We start from the raw sequence: 25,895 nt of genomic DNA, 5'->3' as shown, positions 1-25,895 counted from the left end.
TTTTGTCTTTTTTCCGTGTCCAGCAACGGATCGCAACCCTCAGTGTTGCCCTCGTACCGGACCGGGACCGGCAACAGGATCGCAACCCTCGGCGTTGCCCCCGCACCTCGCTCAGCCAGTGAGCGGGAACCGGTCTGTATGTGGGATCCGAACCCTCGGGCGGGAGCACCGCCGCGCTTCCCAAGCGGCGCACTATCCAGTGCGCCACCGGGCCGGCCCCTATTGCATTCTTGTTATGCAGTCAATTCAACAGTTTAGGTGCATTACCACTTAATTCTCACAATACATTTTTTAGGTATGTATGGTTACAATTCTTATTTTACAGGTGTGGACTCTGCAGCTTAGAGAAGTTAAGCAGTTATGCTCACACAGCTATAAAGAAATTGGACCAAATCTCAGACTTGAGTATATCTGACAGACTCCTTATTCTGAGGTCATAAACCATTATATAGCACCTGCATTTCAGTGTACATATTATGTATGTAAAATATTAGCAGATTCAATTAAATGTATCTATTAATATTTACATGTATGAATAACAACATATGTTTTCACCTTAATTCCAGGATCTCCTTAATTGGTTTATGAATAATTGCTATATGTGCCATTCAGAAAATTGAAATGCTCTTTGTCTTTTTGTTTTTCCTTATAGGTAGATTTAAATAGTACTTTCTTGCAAAAATCAAGATTTTACAGGCAAAAAACCCATGAAGTTTTACTCAATTTTTAGTCATTTTTTTCTGCTTCTAATAATAGATAAAGCATTAAGCACATCACTGAAGAAAATCACACCCTCAAATTGTTCTTTGAAGATTCCCATTATATCTTTTCCCTTTCCCCTCTCCTTTCACATTCGTTTGGTTATTCTATCTAAATATTCTCAATTGCACACATTTAAAAAGAATTAGCAGATGTCAACAGTGCCCTTAAGTATGTTCTGAGCTCTCAGCTCTTAGCACTCTTGCTTGGCACATAGTTGGTGATCCATAAATATTTGTTGTATTTTATTGAAGCATAATCTAAACATGGAATTAAATCTTTCTTGCAAAATTGTAAATAGACAAAAGTCAATCTCTTTTAGGAAAACACCCAAATATTTATTTAAATATGCTTATTTATTTATAGCACATTTTTGAAAGTGGTTTAAGTAAATATTCCTAAACAAAAATTTATAGATAGTAACCAACTTTCGTTATTTAATTCTGCTACTTTGCCTTTGGTCAATCTATATGCAATACGACTTTAGGATAGTCAACGTGTAATAAATCTGGCTCACTTGTAAGCATAAATCTGCTTCACTGAAATGTATGAGAATATGCCCAAAGTTACTTTATTTTAATTTATTTGAACTTCACAGTGAATTCTATTTAGTTTAAAGATCAAATGTTTGGACACTCTGATTTTTATGTCGTATACACATGCCATTTTTAATCTGCACGTACCATTTTTTTTTTCCCTTAGCTAAAACCAGAAATGGAAAAGGCAAAAATACCGTGAGAACAGTGGTTTTCTTGTGGTATTTCCAGCTCATTGGAAGTGGAGTATACTGGAAATCACAGGAGACGGGCTTTTCCCAGGGGGCTCTAAGCCCGGCAATGCTAATCCGAGAGGTTTGGTTTATTTAAAGCAATCCTTTAGGCTCGTCTATCACTAGCCTCAAGTCTCTGAATAAAACCCCCAGCAGTCCAAGCAATTATACATGCTTTCTGGCAGTCTTCTCACTCTTTGTGAAGTTATTGTCCAAATGCAGAAATGCTTTCCTTTCAACAAATGTGTAATTGGTTTTCATAACTCTGAAAGATGGGTCTCCAAGCATAAGTTCTCTTTTCGTATTCTGCGTGGAGGTTTGAATCACCTCCCGAGAGCAGAATGGAAGACATACTCCTTTTCAAAACTTCAGCGGTTTAATTTCGTCCTCTTTTAATTTTTTTTTTTCCTTTTTGTCTTTTTTCGTGTCCGGCAACAGATCGCAACCCTCAGTGTCGCGCTCATACCGGGCCGGGACCGGCAATGGGATCGCAACCCTCGGTGTTGCGCCCTCACCTCGCTCAGCCAGTGAGCGGGAACCGGTCTGTATGTGGGATCCGAACCCTCGGTGGGAGCGCCGCTGCGCTCCCAAGCGACGCACTGTAGCAGTGCGCCACCGGGCCAGCCCTCTTCCTCTTTTAATTTAATTATTGTGACATGACACCATCCCCACCAACACTAAAGCAGGGCATGAGTCATAATTTAAAACATCAAGGATGTGAGCAGTACATTTGAAGTTTCTTGGTCACCAATATTTCTTTCAGTTTTTAAAAAAGTATGTTTTTATTTTAGCCAAAGAAAAGCAATGGAAGGCTAAAACATGTAGATGGTAAGAAGGAAATTAAATTTGTCTCGGTAAATATTTCCTAAGCACCTACTCTGTGGCAGGTTCTGAGGATTCTAAAATGAATACAAAAGCAGATGATATTTGTGAATGTTTATTGTTTTCCAGGGGGTCTTCTAGGCCCTGGAACTGTGTTATCTCATAGAAGTCTGACCACACCCTGCAAGGTAAGCAGTCATGTTGACCCTATTTTCCAGAGAACATTCAGGTAAAGGGAAATTAACTAATGTACTTAAAGCCACACAGGTAGAAAATAGTAGCACAAGATTCTAAACCATGTTGTGTACCTTTAGAAACTATGCTTTAATCATATACTGCCCCCAAATATTGGCATTCTAAAGTGGAAGACAGATGTACGAACTGACAGCACAATGTAACATGATCTGAGCAATCAAGTATGGTCAAGGTATGAAGTAACACTCTGCAGAGCTGGAGGGTAGAGAAAAGAGTCAGGAGAGACTTCACAGAAGAAATGATATTTGGGAGGAGCAGAAAGGAGCAAATGGAGTTCACCACATAGAACAGCTTAGCAGAGAGATAGGATGGGGAAACCCCGTCCATGAGAGGAATAGTATGTGAAATACATGGACACATGAAATAGCAGGGTGACATTGTGGAAACCACAATTTATGTGGCATTTTTGTAGCACTGGGCATCAATGTGGAGGGAGGTAGAAGGAAGTGAGTCTACAGATCTAGGCAAGTGCCAATTCATAGGGGTCCTTGGATGACATGCTGAGGAGTTTTAGTGTTTCTCAGGTTCCCCTTCAATGTGCCCTTATAGACAGAGAGAAATAAACCCTGAGGTTGTGGCACAGAAGCCCACAGGGTCCAAAGTTCTCATATGGAAAAAAGTTGTGAAGCCTCTGGTTTTGTTTCAATTTATGCAGGTGTGCATTCAATGACAATGCAACTATATTTCTTTTGATATGTAAATTATTGTTCTGCATTATTTCTCCCTCAAGAAAATCGATGCTTTAGGATGACTTGCATGCTTCATTTTTGAAAAAGTACCTCTTGACATACCGTGTTTGAGAAGCTCGGCTTAAGATGTTGGCAGAGCAAAGGCAAGGCAATGATATAATCACATTTGCGTGTTTGAAGGATAACTTTGCAGGGGTAGAGAGGAGAGGAAAATACTCCAGACCAGACGAGAGCTGAAGGCCACACCAAGGCAATGACAGTGGTGATGAGGAAGAGAGGAGATTTTAGAAACATGTCTTAGGATAGTTAGCATGGGCTAGTTATCAAATGAATATAAGGGATATTGGAAAGGTCAAGGTGGGGCTGCATGTCAGTTAATGACAGGGCGATCTCAGCAACTGGATGGAGAATATCAGAAGGAGAAAGACTTTCCTAGAAGTTATAAGAACTTCATTGTAAGGAAATCTCAAGACAGAGACCCTATATACATGACTTAAGAACATGAAATCCTCAACATTTTCACATTTAACAAAATCTCACTATATTTTTCTTAATTCTCATTTACAGTTTTTGAAGGTCTTTCATCTTAGAATTTGAAAATAATGTACGTATTTTTTTAATTAGAAAATTCATAGATGGTTATTATTTTAAAAAAAACCCAGAAACTAATAAGTGGTGGTGAGGATGTGGTGAATTTTGAAATCTTATGCATTGTTGGTAGGAATGTAAAATGGCACAGCTACTATTAAAAACAGTAAGACATGAAGATCCAAAAAAAAAATTAAAAATAGCATTGTCATATGATCCAGTAATTCCACATCAGAAATATACCCAAAAGAATTGAAGGCAGGAACTTGGACAGGTAGACATATATTTGTACATTCATGTTCATAGCAGCATTATTCACAATAGCCCAAAGGTGGAAGCAACCCAGGGGTCCATCCACAGATGAATGGATAAACAAAATGTAATATATACATACAATGGGATATTAATCAGCCTTAAAAAGACTCATGACTTAAAAAGCTTTACAAAGGCTTAAGAAACTTTAAAAAGTGATTAGCTTATTTTACTTTTTAAAAATGTTCTGGTGTATGCAGCTGTGATAAAGCAAAAAAAAAAAGTTAACTTTCTCAAAGTTGTTTATTAAATGATTGATCACTTCCCCAATAATTGTGAGGCTTTATTTTTAATCACCAATCAATTTCACACTTACATAAGGGAGTATTTTAGAACCACATGAACCTATATGGATGGAGAAGCTACGTTAAGCATAATAGCTAAGAATATTGGCTTTGAGTGAAGTGGCTTGGGTTTAGTCCCAGATCCACACTTTCTGGTTATGTGGACTCAGGGAACTTATTTAATCTTTATTAGCCTTGGCTTTTCTATATACGAAATGGACAAAATGACATTAATTACTTTATAGGATTTTTGTGAGTCTTGGAAAGGAAAGCCTTGCCAAGTACCATGCATATAATTAGTGCTTAATCAATGTTAACTACTATTGTTTGTTATTAGTGCACTGTGATTTGGAAGATATTTATCTGTATATATATAATCTTGCTAATCTGTCTTGACGCCATCATAATGTATTTGGTTCTTACAATTTTCAAGAGCTTCATTATAGGGAAGTATCAAGGCAGAGACCATAACTGTGTAGTTTGCAGAGCTCCTTCACATACGTTATTGATTTCCTTTTGATCCACACAATAACTTTATGATAGAAGATAATTTTCCTTCATGGAGATGAGAAAACTCTTAAAGGTCACAAAAGTTTTAAGATGAAGGCTTGGGACTTTCACTAAAAGCATCTGACTTCCAAATTCAATGTTTTTTTCTGATTTATCATGCTGCCTTTGGGAACAGATTCCATACCAGAATGTCTTATATCAAATAGCTTTGTAAAACTGTGACCACCAAATTTTTATTTAGGAAAGTGTTTATTTTAAGCATGAAAATAATCTGTCTGATGCTTCTAGGGCAGTCCAGACTACCTAGGAGATACTAGATATTGCAGTTGTCTCTTCAATCTTTCCTGTTCATACTTTAGGAGATAAAGATATTTCCTAAATACCTATCTATCTATTTATTTATTTATTATAAATATTTTCCTATTTAGTAAATATCTCTATCTCCTAAATATGAATAGGAAAGATTGAATAGACTACTGCAATAACATATAATGTAGCAGGTGCTTGACTTATTCTTATATAAAATTTCAGGAAGATTAAGGAATCTTACTGTGAAAGTGGTGTCAAAAATAATTATAACACCTGACTCAAGACAGACATTCTTCAGACCTCTTTCTATCTTGTGGGAGTTTTCTTGGCAGCCTGCTTTCATCACAAAAAGGTGTTGTGAGAGGGAAATTTTTCTCTGAGCAGCTAAGTTGTACTGAAATTCCCAGAGAGGGAAAAAGTATGTTTAAAGTTTTTCTTGGTTGTTAAACAGTACCTTTTTACTTAACATAAATTGGCCTTTTCCATCTTTCCTGCCCTGGTTTGTCATGTTAACCTAACTTTTTACTATAAATTGAATATTTCAACCAAATTACACATAATAAACAAATTATTTTTTATGCTTAAATCATTATTAAGCATTTCGAATTGCAATTACATAAAAAGTACTATTTCTTGCCTTTATTACCCATAATTAGCCATTTCTCCCTAAAATGTTCTTCATGTGTCCAACTTATTAAGAAAACTCAATCAAGTTTAAAATATCATAATCAAACTTAAAGTTTAAGTCAAAGTCCATATAATCATAAATTCTTTTTGGAAGCTGCAGAATGCAGTTGAAAATATTCCATTTCTTATGCAGATTCCTAAAAACCTGAACGAATTTCAATTTAGCTCCCAAAGAAACCTAATTTACAGGGAGAGATTAGTTAAAACACTGTATAAAAGAGATTTAAAGTGTCTACGGTTGAGGAAGTTTTTATTAAAATTGGTAGTTCTCAACTTTGGCTGCATGTGGGAATGTAATGCATGACTTTAAAAAAGTACCGAGGTTTCCCTGAGGATGCCAGTTTCTGATTTAATTAGTCTAGGCTGTGGCTCAGGCACGGGTGGGTGATCTATTGTGCAGCTAAGGTTGAGGATCCACCACACATTAAATGTTCAACATGCAGCCAACCACTGGAGGCGGCGTGGGGACTACACTCGACTGGAAGCCAGTCCACCGGGGCTCTCAGAGCCTTTCTAGTCAGTAACCTAATCGAAAAAATAGAGGTGTTAGACTTTTCTTCCTCCTTTCAGATTTTTCAGAAAATTTTATGAAACTCTCTAAAGCAGAGTACCAAGAAATTCAGGCATTTCAGATTAACAGGATTGCATATCAAATGAGAAGAACTTGAAGACATGGCTATTTAGGCAGAATAAGAAACATACTTAGTATTTCTTTGGAATAAAACTTTTGGTATGAAAAAAATAAATAAATAAAATGTCTATGGCTGGATTCAACTGCAAAGCTGTAATTTCTTAGCCTGACAAAGAGTATATTGATTGACACAGCTATGTCACTTAATTACTATAGTGGACACTTGTTTTGTTTTGTTTTGTTTTTACTTCTCAGCTTGTATTCACTCTTCTTTTGATACCAGTAATCATATTACCTTCTGAACTCTGTTGCCTTCTGAAGAATGATCCCTTGTACTCCATGTTCCTCTGTTAGCATAACCTCCATTTCTGGCTCCAGGAATCAGCATGTTTTCAAGCCCAGTTAAGCAGAGTATCTTATTCTCTTTGGCCAGAGTGATTACTTCAAGAATTGGCATTTGGCTCAATTCAGAGCTAATGGCATTCAGTAAGGATATTTTGCTGGGACTTCAGGGAGAGAAAGAAACTCTTTTCTACTGGGCTTGAGAGAACATAGACCTTGCGCTGTTGGTATCCCTGTTACCGCCAAGAGCAGTCTGGGAGTGAAGCAACATACAAGAGGGCAGAGCCGAGGACTGGAAGGAAGCCGGGTCTTGGGGACCTCGTTGGAAACCCTGGATCACAATGACATGGACATTAACCTTTTGCCTCGATTGCTAAACACTTATTAAAAATTCTTCCGAAGATATTATAGTATAAAAGATAATATAAATTGGCAATTATGACACTATGTGATAATTATTAATTAAGTCAAAGCAAGGTGCTATAGGGGAAATCGGTATGCTTTGGAAGGGTCAGACAAATTCAGAAGTGGATTATACATCCTGGTTGAGTCCTAAATGAAGAGAAAAAAGTAGTAAATATTTGGGAAGAGGAGGATGGGGAATAGAGGAAGGGATGGATGCAAATAATTCTCACCAGGAGAACAGCCTGGGCAAAATCCCAGAGACTAGAGTAAGAATGTTTAAGTAACATCAAATAATTCACTATGGCAGTACCATAAATTTAAGAAGGGGGGAAAGAGATTTGGAGTCAGGAGAAATCAAGGTGGTGAAGTAATCAGGAGCCAGATGAAGGAGGCTCTTGTACACCATGTTTTAATATAACTCATAGCTATATAGAGAAATGGTTTGAGAGGCAGCAAAATTTGAAAATAATGAAACTTGTTAGGGAAGATATAATGGCTTTATGGTCTCAGATGGTGGCTATGTGAATAGAGAGAAGCAGAAGATTGAAAGAGATTTTTGGAACATGAAAAGTCAGGTCTTCTGACTGATTGGATATGCGGGCAAAGAAGAAACTCAGGATATGTTAGAATGATGAAAATATGACATGGAGGTTCCATAGTACAGTTCTCCTCTAATAATAAGGTTCTACTCTCTGTGGAAGGACTGCTCCTTTCTTTCATGACTGTTCACAGTAAATACCAGCCAACAATCATCCAGCCTCATCCCTCTAAACTATTTGTCTTTTTTGCCTTGTGGGCACATGGATTACTGCTTCCTGATTGTCACTGCTGGAGAAATAAAACAATCCTACCAACAAAGGTCCCCTTCATATCAATATAGAAAAAAGAATACAAGTTATCATTGAAAAACTATTGAATATAAATTATTGCACTTAAAGTCAGACGAAAGTGACTACAAAGTCCAGACAGAATTTTACACAAATTTATACAGTAAAGTAGAAGAAAACTCAGTTATCTTTTCTTATCACCTTGAGAAACAAATGGAGGCACCTTTTGATTGTTTTTCATATACTTCCTGAAAGATTCTTGATTTTATTTTGGAGATATGTGTTTACAGTTCCAAGGGTCAGAAGGCCTGTGAACTTGCCTTGTAAAATCAAAAGGTTGAGCCTCTTCTTAGACCTATTATGTTTTTGAGGAGATACCCTAAGGAGGAGAGGTTGAGGAGGCAGCCACCTCCCTTCTCTTTATTAAGCAATGAAAATTTCATAATTTTACTCTTGTATCATGAAGCTCTCTCTGACTGTTACATCCCAGCTGATTTACCCTTCCCCTATTGTTTGCCTTGTATTTAATGCCTGAGATTATTAACTTTGATATTACATAACCCAAATTTGAGGGTAGAACACATATGAGACTCTATGTCCTCACAAGTTCAGTGGATTACAAGGTCCCACTCAAGTTGTTGGCTGACTTAGTAAATATCAGAGTCCTATAATACTTCTAAATTGGTATCTTTGGGTATTTAATGAAATATGTTTCCAGCCAAGGGACACCATTCAATTTACTCTGGAGGGGACAGCTCCAAGATCTGTTAATAAAAATGATGCTTATTTCTTCCTCTCTTCTTTTCCCCTGTCTCCTGGTGTCTTAGTTTCGTTAAAAGAAAGACTTTAGACAAAATAAACTTAGCAGAGCTTATTTGAGGATTAAAGGATTCATGAACTGGGCAGCATTCAAAGCCATAAGAGGTTCAGAGAGCTCCACTCCAGCAGCATGGGCAGCAGGATTTTATAAGCTGAACAAGGAACTAAAGTAAATAAATTACTTGATTGACTACAGCTAGGCATTTGCCTTATTTGGGCATGATTTGGTAGAAAGTCCCTAGTTAGAAGTTAGTGGGCAGTTTCTGATCGGTTAAACTTGTTTTATTTTACTGTTTACACTGGGCTTCAGTTTTCTTACATTGGAACAAAAGGCATGGGAGCCTTCTCAGCCTAATGGTTTTCCAATTAATTTTTTTTAACTCTTTCTTAATAAATGTCCATAATGGGCATGTCCCAGGGAGAAGAATGCAGAGTAAAACTGAAGAAGGATGTTTTTTGTTCTCCTGTGGTTTATCTTACATGTACCTCGTACCTCTAATGGGTGTGTATCAGAAAGAACAGTCAAGAGGAGTACATCCTACTAAGGCACAAAAAAATTCTTCCTCAGGTCAATAAAGCTTCTCATGCTACAGTTAAATCAGAAAGTGTTGGCGATGTCAATAAACCTTCTCATGCTACAGTTAAATCACAAAGTGTTGGTGATCTGCTACCCCAAGCATAGATGGTTCTCTTAGTGTTCCCTCTGATGCTTCCCCTATTTAGAATCCTAAGGGGGTTTTGGGTTGTCTTGCAGGAGCTTTTTTGCACAATGCTGATGGTGAGATGCTAAGCAGCACCTGCTGCTGTCACTCCGAGATGTTATACATAGCCAAATAACCTCTGGTTTGTGGCTTCTAGAGATGAAAAAACTCCTGGCATTTGGGAGCTGGCAGAGGTCTGTAGTAACGTATTTACAAGTAATGACTTTTACTGATGATGTCACAGAAAGACCAAGGAAAGAATTTTATTGCATATCCCATAAAAATCTTCCTAAAACATCTCTTTAAGCATTCTTTTGCTTTCTCTAAAGTCCTTTGTCAAAGTGGCATCTATTACAGCTCTTTTTCTCTCCTTGCCTTTCCTTCAACCTCTTTTATCTTCTCTTCCTTATCTCCTTGTGGACAACCTACTTCAATCTTCTTGGCTGTCCATTTCCCTTCAATTCTATTTATTTCTCCTTTGTGTTCCTCAAAAGTGTATTCTCAACAGTCAGATGGCCTAGTAACATGAAGGGTCCACCTTTCTTGGATGGCCGAAAAAAAAAAAAAAGAAATTGTATAGATCTGTAATTAAATGTACGGCTTTTCCTGTCAATTTAAAAACTAACCATTCTTGAATTTTTCTTTGAGAATGTTACTGAACCAAGAGGGCTTCATCATCTGCTGCCCACATATCTAAGAAATCTCTCACACCAAAATTTGCAGCATTAAAATTAGCATTTATTTGAATGCCGTTCAAAGGAGTCTGAGGTAGCCAAGGGAGCTTGTAAGAGCCCAGGATCCCTGATAACTTAGAATTACAAGCATTTATAAAGTAAACTCTTGGGTAGGGGCGTCTCAGGATTTGTGTGTGAATCTGAATGGTCAGCAGTAAGGTCTGGCAATTTGACTGATATTTTCCATGGTGCTTTAGGGTCTAGGGTGTATGCTCTTCAAAGCAGGTTTGTAATTGTTTGTTATCTGCAAAGACAACCTGAGATTGGTTACAGATGTTATCCTAAGCCATAAGGCATTTATTTAAGGAACAAACTTTCTGACCTTCATTCAAATCTTAGCCTAAGGAACAAACATCCTGATCTCCAGATCAAGTATTAGCCTAAGGACGTTTGTTTAATCAACTTTATTCTTATCTTATTATTATTACTCCTAGGAATCCAGCCTGTCCTGCCTGGTAAAGGGGATAGTTAGGAGAGATGAGGGTTTGTTCCCCAGTTTTAGGAACCATCTGAAACTTCTTATGTCCCATGTTCTGGAATTGACAAGGGCCGATTAAAAACTCCAATACCTCTATTGGCTTTGTCAGAGGAGGAACTGACCATAAAATGGTCATCTGCAATCTGCACCCTTCTAAAAAAGTGGTATTACCCTAGAATTTTTACAGTTCTTTGAGGTAACTGTAACTCTTTTTTAGTGCAGATTTTATTTCCCAAATTCCAAAGATACTCAGTTTTTTTCACAGCAATCAGCAGGAAGAAAGATGTAAATAACTTTATTGTTTATTTCAGAAACTTCTAAAGGGCCCATCAGTTCTTCAAATGAAAGCATCAGTTGCCAGTTTACACTATAAGACGCCTTAATCCTCTGGCTTCAGTGTCCTCATCTTGCTGTGCCACCAGTCCTAAACTATTATATTATAATGTTTACCCCATTTTAAGCAAGCTTTCATGTTGAAAGACCCACTTTCAACCAAACTTCAAAATCTCAATTAACATTTCAACTTTGGCCTCTGCCAACTACTAAGACCGTCAAGGTAAGTTCTCCCTTATCACAGCAAACAATAAACACAGCTTTGTCAACAGATTGTTTTCATGACATTTTGGGGAGTTAGCAATTGACACTTGGAAAATTAAGACTCAGAAGAAGTTGGATGAAGCTACCATATTTCTTTGAGGTTGTTAAAAATATGGATTCCTGGAGTAATGCCTGGGAATCTGAATTTGTAAATACTAAAGGTTATTACGATATAAGTACACCATGCACTAGGTCTGAGAAACACTGGATCTAAGAAGACGTAAAAATACAAAAGCATCAACTGTTTCCTTTATAAGATGTATTTATTTCAGTAATAATTAAAAACCTCTTACTACAGTCTAGAATATTAATTCTTGCATATTTATAGAACTTTCTGCTTCTCTTTGGAAACATCAAAACTCCACCTTTAATCACTCAGAGGTCAACACATTATTAAAACTGGCAAACACCAGAATGTTAAAAATAAAACACTTATTTATCATTGACTTAAATACAATGTGTGTATATACATATATATGTATGTGTATATATGTACACAAGTATATATAATTGTTTGGATTTTATCCTTGATGAGACATGTAGCAATGGAAAATGAACTGTTAATTTTTTTTTTTTAGCACCAATATGTGTCAATACAGTAGTGCCCTTTAAAAAAAAATACAGTGAAATTTTCTCTTATCAACTTTTTTGCTATTCATCATGTGTTAATCAGGCCGTGGAAGGTACCCATCAATCACAGACTGCCCTGGGTTTGACTCTCAACTTGACTTTATTTTATCTCCCAGGCTCAGTTTTCTTATCATTAAAAGTGGGCGAAATGATCTCTAAGGAGTGTTTACAGGATTGAATTTGTGACATAATAAATAAGTAGTGGGCACTCAGCAATGCTAATTTCATTTCTCTTTCTTACCTTGATTTCCCTTGTCTGAAAAGAAAAAGTAAGGACTTGGTTTTCTTTTCCCCAAAATCAATATAAATATGGCATGAAGGTAAACTTAATTTATTATTTGTTGAAACATTTATGTTATCTAACTTTAAATGTCCAGGGTTTCTTTGGTTGTTGTTGTTGGAGGGGGTGCTAATTTTCTGTATAGTCTTACTTCTTTCCATGACATCTGTTAGTCTGGGTCTTTTAAACTTTATTTCAACCATTCTGCCCAAAATAACACTATTTGTTAACCTTGTTAATCCAAATTTATTTTATAGCTGTTTACTTAGAGTGGGTTTTGTTCATGAACTCTCAAAATGTCAAAAAAATAAGGTAACTTTGACAATGTTCTGGATTCATGTAAGTTTGACTGTCTTTGAAACTAAATAAATCTGCTTATTTCTTTTAGTCGTGACTGCACCTGTAAACTGAAAGCCTGTGATGATTAGCTATTTATCATTTCAATTTGGATTGCAAATTGCTTAGGTAATTAAAAGCAGATGGCAGAAACTGGAGAAAAATGTGTAGCAGCTGATTAGTGGAAATAAATGAATTTGAAGACATTTAACTTGCAGATAATACATGGGTCAAATGCAGTTTATTGTGTGCACTTTCAGAGTAATTCCAAACACGATGCTTGATAATATATCAAGAAGTAGGTGTTTGTTCTTCATCTTCTTTTGCTCACTTTCCCTGTACAGCACATGTGCCAACACATTAATTTCGGCTCGACTTAGTTAGGACACCAGTGGCTCTTGATAAGGATTTGATTTGCTTTCGGAATATCTTGAGGTTAAGCATTATGTGTTGCTTGGATTTTTCTTTATGGGGCTTGTTACTGACTCTCAACCAAGCCAGCATTCAACCAGGGTCATGTGCCCGACACAGTTCATCTGTCAGCCTAACAATTTTCATTCTGCTGCTGAAAACAAAAGTCTTCATTAGGCAAAATTAAGTTGTCCATCAAGTTAGACATGTTTTAAACATGTTTATGGGCTGATGTCCATTCCCTCTCAGATCTTACAATAAGATTCTAATCCCCACTCGCCTGGAATTTGTGAAGCTAATTTGAAGGATGGGGTTGCCTTTCTAATTTCGATAAACCTATGTTAGGAGTTAGCTATGTGGCCATAAAGGTGAAAGGATCCAGCTGTAAATGTAAACCCACTAAAGCATGAAAAATTCATGTACCATGAGTGAAAGTTACTGAAAATAACCAAGTCACTTTGTAGAGTTTTCACTCATTCTCTGAGAAATGTCTGCTGGAGTGGGAAAAATGAGAGTATAAAAAACTGTAAAACATAGCACAGATTTTATTTCTCAGTGCGGTCATCCTTTATTTTTTATTTTTTTTTCATTGTACATGCTTACTGGGTACAGTTTGTTTCAATACATGCATGCATTGTATAATGTTCTAATAAGTTAGCATATCTATCACCTAAAAGTTTATCATTTCTTTGTTGTTATAATATTCAAAATCCTCTTTTCTGGCTACTTTGGAAGACACAATACAATATTAAATATTAGCTATTGTCACCCAAACTTAGGGTAGCCATCTTTTATTCAAGATTTTTATTGACTTTTTGGGAGTAGTTCTATTTTAATCTTTGTACATTTTTGCTTTCATAAAGATGTTGATGTGTGATATAAATTATATTATTCATTATTAAAGATTTTATGAGAACCAATCTGTTAGGGATTAAACTGTGTCTCCCCGCAAAAGATATGAGACTCAAAGTCTCAGAGGGATTATGCCCTGCTGACTCTTGAATTTGAAATTTTAGCCTTCAGAATTGTGAGAAAATACATGTCTGCTGTTTTAAGCTACCCAGTTGTGATACTTTGTTAACACAGCTCTAGCAAAATAATACGTAATCCATTGTCCATGATGAAACTCTTTCCTTAATAAACACATCCAGAAGAATAGATTAAAAATAGAATATAATGCTCAATTTGTCATTTATAAATTTTCTTTCAATCTGTTTTTGATGTTTTAAGTGAGAAATTTCTTTTATTAACGCAAAAGCTACACATGTTCATTATGGAAAATGTTAAAAATAGAGATAGGTGGTCTGAATTTGTCCCATACAATCTATTCTCCAAAACATACTGTAAATTTTCAATCTCAGGGCAGTCAATCTTTATTCAAGAATTTTTTAACTCTTCAGGAATAGCTCTGTTTTCTTCTGTATATATTTTTGCCTTGATAAAGAAGTTGATGCGGTTAGGCCAGATAGAATGAACTAGTTAAAATACTGATCTTGCCTCTTCTCTCTTTGAAAACTTCTGATGGCTTTTCATCTGTCAGAACAAAATCCACAGAACTATATGAACCTATGATCTACACAAACCATTACAGCAATAGTTCTCAAAAACCTGGGGAGTTTGAAAACTGCTGATGTCTGGGCTCCATCCTAGATAAATTCGGAAAGAATCTCTGAGAGTGCAGACTGGGCACAGGGATTTTGGAATCTGTAGGTGATTCTAATGTATTTCAAGGTGGAGAACCATTGCCTGTCATAATCTCTCCTCCCCACTCCTGAACCCCTTCTTTGTGCCCAGTATCTCTTTGACCTCATCTCCTACCACATTGTACCTTGTCTACTCCACCCTAGCCACATGAGCCTCCTTGTGTACTTCTTAATCTTGAACGTGTTCTCACTTTCTCTTTGTTTTATTAGCACTCTCACTGGTGTCTGTCCCCAAGGAAATTTTACCAGTGAAGCATTTTCTGACCCCTTTAATAAAATACTCACCACATCCCATCCCCTACACCTATCTTGCTGCTCCTTTCCTCCCTTCCCTGCTTTATTTTTCTTAATATCTCTTACCAACTTCTGATGTAGTATTTCACTTGTTTGTTTTTATTTTTTGGCTGGCTGGTACAGGGATTGAACCCCAGACCCTGGTGTTATCAGCACCACACTCTAACCAACTGAGTTAACAAGCCGGCCTTTCTTGTTTATTTTTAATTCTCTGCCACACCCAACCTGAATATAAGCTGTGTGAGGGCTAGGACTTTGTATTATTCACTGCTCTGTCTACAGCATAATGTGTGACAAATAGTAGGCACTCAATATTTATTTGTCATACCAAACAATGAATTGTGTTAGGGTTGGGAATATGCACTATGACCTGATGGATTCATATAGGTTTTCTTTTGACTCCAGAGTTAACTTTGCCTATAAGGAACACATTAATCATTACAATAAACTGTTAAAAGGTAAACTGAGGCACGACAAAATTTTAAAGGGTTTATTTGAACCATCAGCAATTCATGAATTGGGCAGCTCCACACCAAAAGTGGTTTGGGGGCTCTGACAAGGAACTCAAGGGCAAAGCTTTTATAGGATGAGCATGGAAGTAGAGCAAAGAAAATATTTGTTGGTTTGTAATTATACAGTTACCTCATTCAGTCAATCCTGCTGAAAAGTCCCAAGTTATATAAGTTACTTTGTGGCTTCTGATTTGTTTAGCTTAAGTTTTGTTTTTCTTTAATATAGTCATATACAAGAACCAGCCCAAGTTAAGTTTTACTTATGTTTGCAAGTGAAGCAAAGTTAAGGTCACATATTAGGCCTAACTGGCTTGGTCTGCTCAGGGATTCGTCAGGCCTGGTATCTGTTTTAATGTACTTTAATAAAACAAAACCATTTAAAACAATAAGAGAAATTCATGAATATTCTAAACTATCTTGAGTATCTTCCTTACATTTCTTTTTCCACTCCCCAGTCATTTCCTTTGTTTGATATTTTAATCTCTTGCTTTACTTCCTACTCTGAAAACTCTGGGTCAGTCTTCTTTATCTTGGCCCTGTCCTCATTATACCTGTTCTTGTATGTTCTTTTCTGCCCCCAATAGCTCCAATAGTTTCAGCCTCTGAAACTGTAAGTAATAAATTCTATTTTCTTACAAAATACCCAGTTCTGTGTGTTTTGTTATAAACAACAGGAACAGACAAATACAAATCACAGCTTGAACTTTTTCTGTATTTTTGAGAGAGAGAGTAACATAAACAAGATGTAAGTTGGCAAGTTAAGAGGATGCACTGTGGAAGTGAACATCAACCAGGGAGAGACTGGAGAGAAGGAAAGAGCTTTTGCAATATTCTAGGCAAGTGATGAGAACCTGAATTTAGAACATTGGTAATAAAAGTGGAAAGATAACAGATTATACAGATGGTTGGGAGGATGTATCAGTTATCTATTGCTGCATAACAAACCACCTTGAAATTTCGTGGTTTAAAAAATCAACAATTATTCATTTTGCTCATAAATTTGGAACTTGGCTAGGCCGCAATGGGAATGGCCTGTCTCTGCTCCATGTGGTATCACCCCGTGTGGTTCAAAGGGGTCTGAAGGACCCACTTCTAAGATGGTTCACTGACATGGCTGTCAGATCAGTATTGGCTGTCACTTTGAAGCTTAGCTAGGGCTCAGGATCTGAGAACTTTGATTTCATTTAAATAGGTCTCTCCACAGGCTGCTTGCGCTTACTTATGGTATGGTGGCTGAGATCCAAGAAAAAGCATTCCAAAGAACAAAGGGGAAGTTAATTGCATTTTTATAACCTAGCCTCAGAAGTCATAAAGCATTGCTTCTACTGTATTGATTGAGGTGGTACAAAGGCGAACTTAGACTCAAGAGAAGGGGACATAGTCTTCATATCTTGATAGAGGGAGTGGTAAGGTTTTAGAAGAAATCTGGGATAGAAGATATTGTGGTAACCATCTTATGAAACTACAATCTGCCACAATCTTAAGAATTGATTGGAAGGGGACAATTAAAAATGAAAAAGAAAGGGCAAAGGTCATTTAAGCAAAGGCAAACTTCAACTGTATGCTTATTAGGATTATTACCCACCCCCCACCAAAAGTAATATTGCTATTAGCTAGGACTGTGGGGAAATATTGTTTGTATGATTTGTTCCTAAAGCCTAGGGAATAGTTCCTTTCCTTCGCGCTGTTCAGCACCTAGATAATGTTTTGGAAGGGTCACGATAGTTTTCTAAAAGCTTTTGGAGACCTTTGATACTTAGGCTATTCTTACACATTCATCCTACTAAGTTATTTGGCAAAATGTACACATCAACTCAAACACCTGGTAAGGTTAGTAAAAAAATTAAACAAAACACAAACATATTTAAAACCAGTTACCGAAACTCAGATGTCTCTGTTTTTAAAAGGAAAAGCCTATGGCTTTCTTTTTAAAGAAAACAGGAAGCCAGTCCTTCAAACTCACTATTATTATTTTAAGGGATTAACACAGAGAATTTTCTTACTTAACTCTAGTCCGTCTTCAATTATATGCTTCTGTGCATTAGAATATAAAATGGCTCCAGTGGAATCATCTCTTTGTCTTAGGTAAATTTATTAATTGTTAGAAAAAGAAATGGCAGCTAGACTCATTTTGAAAAATGACCTTTCTGTGGCAATCCTAGGATTAGCTGCGATAAATATTAAGTGATGATGGTGACTATGATGAGTGGTGGCTAAGAGCATGTAGACAGAACGTTGTTCTGCGCTCCTTTTGGCTCTTTTATCTCCATTGGCAAGCGCTACAAAAGAGGGGCTCACACCCAGCTCTGCCTTGACCATGTGAGTTCTTGGTTCACAAAGTCTCATAAAGCAGAAGAATGAAAGAAAGGGGAATTGAAAAATCCTTTTTAATGGTTTCACTGCAAGGGTAAGTTTACCATACAATCTGGCTGCATTTATTTTTCCTGGAATGAATTACTCACATTGCTGCCTAGATTTGTTGTTTTTGCCAAAGTTTAATTTGTATGAATCATATGAAAATGATAAAACTCAATATATCAGATATTTTAATATTAGGAAAGCAGATGAGTGACAAAGCACGGTTGACACATTCATGCATTTAGCAGATGGTTATTAAGTGCCTACAATGTGCAAAACACAGTACCAAGTGAAATGAAAAGCTTATTCTGGTTTGGATCAGATTTGGATGCAAGAGTTGATCTTGTAACCATCCCTTTTGTTAGTCCAGTGCTCATTTTCGCTCAGCCAAGTTTACAAAGCTGCACATTGCTTACAATTTGACTCATCAAGTGGCAGGTATTTTATTGCTGCTTTCTCTTTTCTCCACCTTTTCATTGACTGTCTGAATACACATCATAAACTCAGCATTATTGGTTTTGAAGACATTTATTAAAACAATGCATTTATGAGAAGAAATTTTATGAGACCTGTGGCTTATAAAGTCCTTGATCTATTTACTCCAGATGATTGGATCTTAATCCTTGCAGGGAAAACAGGCCCTAATGCTTTCAGAGTGGAATGAGAGAAGTTTTAAACTTATCATTTGCAACTAGGGTACACAGCTCCCTCTCAATGACTATCACTCTCACATTTATTACTTTTGTCTTTTGATCTAGGTCCCACCCAGCATGAAGTTAAAAGTGTGCCTATGTGCTAGGTAGCTCTCTTGGAGGAACAGCCTACAACAATTACAACTTTAAAGGTGTATTTTCTGTGTGGCTAAACTTGAGTAATTGTGTGTGTGTGTGTCTGTGTGTGTGTGTATACTGTCAAGATCTGTACATTATATTCAGTAAAAGATGTACCAATCAATATTTACCAAAGAAAAAGTTGAAGAATGAATCTCTCAAAGATGATAGAAGCTCAGAAAGAATTTTTCTTAGGTATTGATCTTAATGTTTGGAAGAAATCTCAACACAGTAAAGTATTTTGGCTGAGGAACACGCACACTTATTATGTACCTTCTATATCCCTGTCAGGCACTGGGTAGTCATTAGAGAAACAAAGATAAATAAGATTTGGCTCACATCCTTGGGGAAGTTGCAGGATTGGGGGGTGGTGAAGAACTTGATTCAAATGTAAAGAAAAATAATACACTAGCATATGCTATGGGCAGTTGCCTGCAGGAAGGAGTTGAGGAAGACGCTTGGAGAGGCAGACACTTGAACTCGCCCATGAAGCATGACGAGGGGCTTTCCAGACAGGAAGGACAGGACATTGTGCTCCAGGCAGAGAGCCACAGGGACAAGACACCAAGGAGGGAAAAGACACATGTGTGCCAAAGTGCCAAACCCCAGGAACCTGTAAGAGGAAGCAGTGCAGGACAGATGAGGATGATAGAGAAAGCTTGGATAGTGTGAGACGCCAGATGGAGACTGCAAGGCTTGAGGCTTAAGAGCTCTTGGGAAGTAAAGAGGGAGAAAGTGTCAGTGGCTTCTCAAGAACAATAACAATGACAGATTTCTCCATCAGCCTCGTCAGGGGCAGCCCAGCAGAGCAGTTATAAACAGAATCTGTGAGGCCAGACTGCCTGGTTTGCACTGTGGATGTATCACTTGCTGTGGGATCTTGAACAAGTTACTTCACTTTCTGGGCCTCAGTGTACTCCTCAGCAAATGGGAATGATAACAGAAGTGTGCAGTTGCTGCTAGGAGGATTATATGAGTTAATGTACAAACACACAGAACAGTGTTGACGCTGTGGGATTTATTTTTTTATTATTATTATTTTTTTCCTTTTTGTCTTTTTTTCGTGACCGGCAACGGATTGCAACCCTCAGTGTCGCGCCCGTACCGGACCGGGACCGGCAACGGGATCGCAACCCTCGGTGTTGCCCCCACACCTTGCTCAGCCAGTGAGCGGCCGGTCTGTATGTGGGATCCGAACCCTCGGCGGGAGCGCCGCCACACTTCCCAAGTGGCGCACTGTAGCAGTGCGCCACTGGGCCGGCCCTACGCTGTGGGATTTAGATAGCACATCCGATGTGCTATCTAAATGTGATTAAAGATGTAGGCTTACTTCATTGACGTGTGCACAACAAGAGGTCCAGATGGAGGATGTGACACCCACTATATCAGTAAGGCTGTGTGTGATCAGAAAGCAGATCAGAAAGCTATCACTGTAGGCGATACATAGTCAGGGATGTATTATAGCAATGATCTTACACACCTCATGTGGGTGCCGATGAGCAGCATACATAGTTTTGCTACCTCTGTATTGGGGTGGGACTAAAAGTCAGCAGGGCTGATGCTTGCGAAGGGAAATTGGACATGAAGTGGGGAGACAAAGAAAGCCTGGAAGTTGCAGCAGTCTCTCATGCCTTCAAGCGTCATTGTCAATGAGGCAGGTGGCCTGCAGGAGAAGCCCATGCCCTTCTCTACAAAGCTGCGCTAGCTCCTGGCCCAGGACACAGAGAAGATAAAGGAGGAGATCCAATGGAACCACTGGACATGTAGGACAGGGTGTGGCCCTTGCCAACAGGGGAGCCAGAAGTTCAGAGATAATGTGTGTGAGCTGTCACAACACCTGCCTTACACCAGTCTTCAGAGTGTAAAAATGGCCGCTACCTCACTTCTGCCCTCTCAATTGCCTGCAAAATCCCCTTGTGGCTGACACTACCCTAGAGCTGTCCAGGGAAAGGAAATCTAAGATGGTTGAGGCAAGTTGACACAGGACAGCCAGCACATCTACATGTTTAAACTGGCTGCCATCGGAGGAAGGACCCCTGCTCCCACATTTGCTTACATACTCACTTTCAACAACCAAAGTAAGAACAAATGCTTCTATCTAAAAATTGATAACTAATGCTGGTAATTGTTATAGTCATTGTGTACCCACTGCACTGTATCCTAAGTGGGGTTGATACTCAATAAATATTTTATGAACTCCATTTGTCAAATGATGACACAAAGTCTGGGGAAGCGAAGTGTAAGCAAACTCTGGAAGAGGAAATCCTCTGTGAGTAAACAACACCGCAGCAGGGAGGAAAAGAGCTTGTCTTTCCAGAGGGGAAAGGCTGGAACAAGGCTCACAGGCTGCAGGACAGGCAGATGTCTGGACCCCTGTCCTGTCTTCTGCACTTGCCTCCCTTGCCAGCATTTTCTTCCTGGAAAACATCACCACCACCCACCCAAGCACTCTGTCCATGACCTAGGGTTTATCCTTGAGCCTTCTCTCCCTATCTCCCAGCAAATTCTGTCAGCTGTGCCCCAGTACTCATTCTGAATCTGTCTATTGCCCTCTGCCTTCATGACTGTCATTTTCTTCTAAGACACTCTCTTGTCCTGCCTGGACTAGCACAGTAGCTTCCCACGTGATCTCATCCTTTTTACTCTATACCCCAAATCATTCTCCACACAGAAGTTAGGGTGATGAAGATCATACCATGTCATATGGATGCTGCGTCATCCACTGGCCCTCCAGAAGTCTTAGAATAAAATCAAAAGTCATTCCCCTGGCCTAAAAGTCATTGCATGGTGGGGCCTTTGCCTGCCTCTTTAACTTCATCTCCTGCTCTCTTCTCCTTACTGGTTTGGAATTCTTTTGCTTTTTACATTTACCAAGCCTGATCCCACCCAAAGAAGTTTGCTGTAGGCTAGTGGTTCTCAATCAGGGGCAATTTTTTCCCCTCCTCCCCTCCAACTGCAGACATTTTGGTTGCCATGACTTGAGGAGTGCTACTGGTATCTAGTGGGTAAGGGCCAGCAATGCTACTAAATTTCCTACAAAGCACAGGATGATTTCCCACCACAAAGAATTATCTGTTCCAAAGTATCAATAGTGCTAAGACTGAGAAACTTGTAGGTGTTCCCTTAGCCTGGGTGCTCTTCTTACAGATCTAGTCCCTCTATCACCTCCCTCTGTTTTATTGTCTTAAATTATTATGACCCAGTGATTCTTGGTATATGTTTGAATTACTGTGTATATCCTCCATCAGGATATAAGCTCTGTGAGTGCAGGCGTGTGGACTGTATCCCTAGCTCCCAGGGCAGAGCTCAGCACACTGTGGGTGCTCAATAAATGTTTGTTGACCGAATGAGTAAATGAGTGGGTTGCTATCCCCATTCCAGCTCTTACTAGCTCTGTGACTTTGGTGAGTTACTTAAATTTTCTGACCTCTTGTTTTCTCACATACGAAATGAGTTTTAAAAACATTAATCATCAGGAGTGTTATGAGAAGTAATGAGATAACACATACAAAAGTACCTGGCATAGAGGAGATAATCGGTATTTGGCAGTGGTCCAATTATGTAACATTATAACAATATAAATCATGATTAATTATATAAAAATGTATTTGATTTGTTTATTTAAAAGTCAACTTTCATTTTCTGTAAAGTAAGAGAAGGTAAAATGGTGAAAGGTGTTGACTCTGGCATTAGATTTCCTGGGTTGGAATCCTCGCTGTACCACTTACTGGCCATGAGACCTTGGACATATGACTTCACCTCTCTATGTAAGTTTGTTCATCTGAAACTTGGACTATTAACAGTGCAACTACCTTACAGAAATCTTAGCTTAGGTTCTCCCAAAATACTGGACCTGAGAAGAAGAATTATGTGTAAATGGTTTATTCTGGAAAGGAAGGAAGCCAGGCATTATTGAACCTGATGTGGAAAATGGGTGTAGGTTCTATGGAGCCCTCTCTAAGAATCTGCAGAAGGCAGCTCAGAATCATCTGCCTGAGAAGAAGTGAGGGGTATTGATCCATTAGCTCCCTGGCCTCATTGGTCAAGTGTTGCCCCAGAGTGTGTAATCTCCTTGCACTTCCAGGTCTGCAAGTGTGACTGAGTGGGCTCCCCCAGACATCCCACGTGGCAGAGGGACAGAGGTCTGGGTGAAAGCAGAGAAAATCAACATGGCTGAGGCAAGGTCCAGCAGGCTCCACCAACACACAATGGCCAGAGCAAAAAGGTGGGCTGAGAGGATGAGAACCAGTGGCATAAAGAATGTCCAGGGCATCCAGCAGTTGTGCGCATGTAACAACAGTACCTGATTTGTTGGTAGTGCTGTACAAATATTATATTAGCTGTTTTATAGTATAATTATTGTTTTATATTAAAGTGCCCATTGACTTCCTTTTAATAAGGTTTGATGATGTTATTATTTGATAGGTAGAAACACTAGACTTGGCTCCTATCAGCTCCACCTGATAAACTGTTCTTTCATTTTTTCAAATATGTTTTGATTGCCTTCAAAGTACAAGGAGCTGAACTGTTACAGTAGACAATGAAAAATGCCTAGAACTAGTCTGCCCTTGAGGACCTGAAATCTATTGGAGGAGATAGAACAACATGTTATAGCTCAAATGCAAGTCAGAAAATAATACTACATTTCATTTACTCTAAAATGTGTACTCCCACCTCTGCCCTGTGGTGTTAATATCTTTGAGATCAGGATAGTTTTAATAGATGACATCTCAGATATTTATGGGATAAGGTAAATTTCACTACAGAGGTACTGATATAGTTTCATGGGAATCAAAAGTAGAAGGTGGTTATTTCTAGCCAGAGACCTCAGAGGAATGAGAAAATTTGTAGAAAGTGGCAAAAATAGTAGGCGTGTTAGTCAGCATTAGAAAGTGTTCTTGATTTTCTCTGAACAGACCAATGACAATGAAAGAGATTGCAGCTGTTATCAGAAGGCTCCCAACAAAGAAAAGCCCAGGACTGAATGGGTTCACTGCAGAGTTCTACCAAACCTCCAAAGAGGAACTGATATCAATTCTCTGCCAACTGTTCCAAAATATTGAAACAGAGACCATTCTCCCAAAAGCATTCTACAAGGCAAACATCACCCTGATACCAAAACCAGACAAAGATGCATCAAAAATAGAAAACTACAGGCCAATATTCTTGATGAATATAAATGTAAAAATCCTCAATAAAATATTAGCTAGCAGAATACAGCAACATGTGCATAAAATTATATGCCATGATCCAGTGGGATTCATCCCAGGGATGCAAGGTTGGTTCAACATACTCAAATCAATAAATGTGATACACCACATCAATAAAAGCAAAGACAAAAACCATATGATCATCTCTATAGATGCTGAAAAAGCATTTGACAAAATTCAACATTCTTTCAAGATAAAGACTCTCTATAAGCTAGGCATAGATGGAAAGTATCTCAACATAATTAAAGCCATATACAATAATCCCACTGCCAATATCATCCGGAATGGGGAAAAGCTGAAAGCTTTTCCCTTAAAAACAAGAACTAGACAAGGATGCCCACTCTAACCACTCCTATCAACATAGTGTTGGAAATACTAGCCAGAGCAACCAGAGCAGAGAAAGAAATAAAGGGCATCAAAATTGGAAAGGATGAAGTCAAGCTGTCCCTTTTTGTGGATGACATGATCCTATATATTGAACAGCCTAAAGCCTCTATTTAAAAAAACTCCTAGAGTTGATAAATGATTTCAGCAAAGTTTCAGGGTACTAAATCAACACACAAAAAACAGTAGCATTTCTATACTCCAACAGTGAACATGCAGAAAAAGAAATCAAGAAAGCTAGCCCATTTACAATAGCCACCAAAAAAAAAAAAAAAATGCTTAGGAATAAAGCTGACCAAGGATGTGAAAAATCATTATGAAGAGAACTACAAACCACTGTTGAGAGAAAGAAGACACAAGAAGATGGAAAGATATCCCATGCTCTTGGATTGGAAGAATTAACATTGTGAAAATGTCCATATCACCCAAAGTGATCTATAGATTCAATGCAATCTCCATCAAAATTCCAATGACATTTTTCTCTGAGATAGAAAAAGCTATTCAGACATTTATATGGAACAACAAAAGACCACACATAGACAAATCAACACTGCACAAAAAAAAAAAAAATAAAGCTGGAGGCATATCACTACCTGACTTTAAACTATATTACAATGCTATAATACCAAAACAGCATGGTACTGGCATAAAAATAGATACACAGATCAATGGAATAGAATAGAGAACCCAGAAATTAATCCATATGCCTACAGCTATCTGATCTTTGAGAATGGCAGCAAATATACATACTGGGCAAGAGACTGCCTTTTCAACAAGTATGCTGGGAAAACTGGATACTCATATGTAGGAGAATGAAACTTGACCCATACCTTTCATCATATACCAAAATCAACTCAAAATGGATTAAAGAATTAAATATACATCCTGAAACAATAAAACTCCTTAAAGAAAACATAGGGGAAACACTCCAGGAAATAGGAGTGGGTACAGACTTCATGAATAGGACCCAACAAGCACAAGCAACTAAGGAAAAAATAAACAAATGGGATTATATCAAAGTAAAAAGCTTCTGCACAGCAAAAGAAACAATCAACAGAGTAAAAAGACAACCAACAGAGTGGAAGAAAATATTTGTAAAATACACATCAGACAAAGGATTAATATCTAGAATATACAAGGAACTCAGACAACTTTACAGCAAAAAAACAAATAGCCCAATTAAAAAATGGGCAAAGGAGCTGAATAGACATTTCTCAAAGAAAGATATATGAATGGCCAACAGACACATGAAAAATTGCTCAAAATCACTCAGCATCTTGGAAATGCAAATCAAAACCACACTGATATACCATCTCACTACTGTCAGGATAGCTAATATCTAAAAGACTGAGAATGATAACTGCTGGAAAGGTTGTGGAGAAAAAGGAACTCTCATACACTGTTGGTGGGACTGCAAAATGGTGCAGCC

The 25,895-nt window shown here is 38.0% G+C and overlaps 1 pseudogene; it reads right to left on the bottom strand.

Moving 5' to 3' along the window:
* Positions 1-6,956, bottom strand: part of LOC103588210 — a 55,513-nt pseudogene extending 48,557 nt beyond the window's left edge.
* Positions 6,957-25,895: the final 18,939 nt, after the last annotated feature.

This window comes from Galeopterus variegatus, unplaced genomic scaffold (genome assembly GCF_000696425.1).
Source record: "Galeopterus variegatus unplaced genomic scaffold, G_variegatus-3.0.2 Scaffold28, whole genome shotgun sequence".
Lineage (NCBI taxonomy): Eukaryota > Metazoa > Chordata > Mammalia > Dermoptera > Cynocephalidae > Galeopterus > Galeopterus variegatus.
The sequence above is the reverse complement of the archived record's forward strand: the minus strand, read 5'-3'. Positions and strand labels throughout refer to the sequence as shown.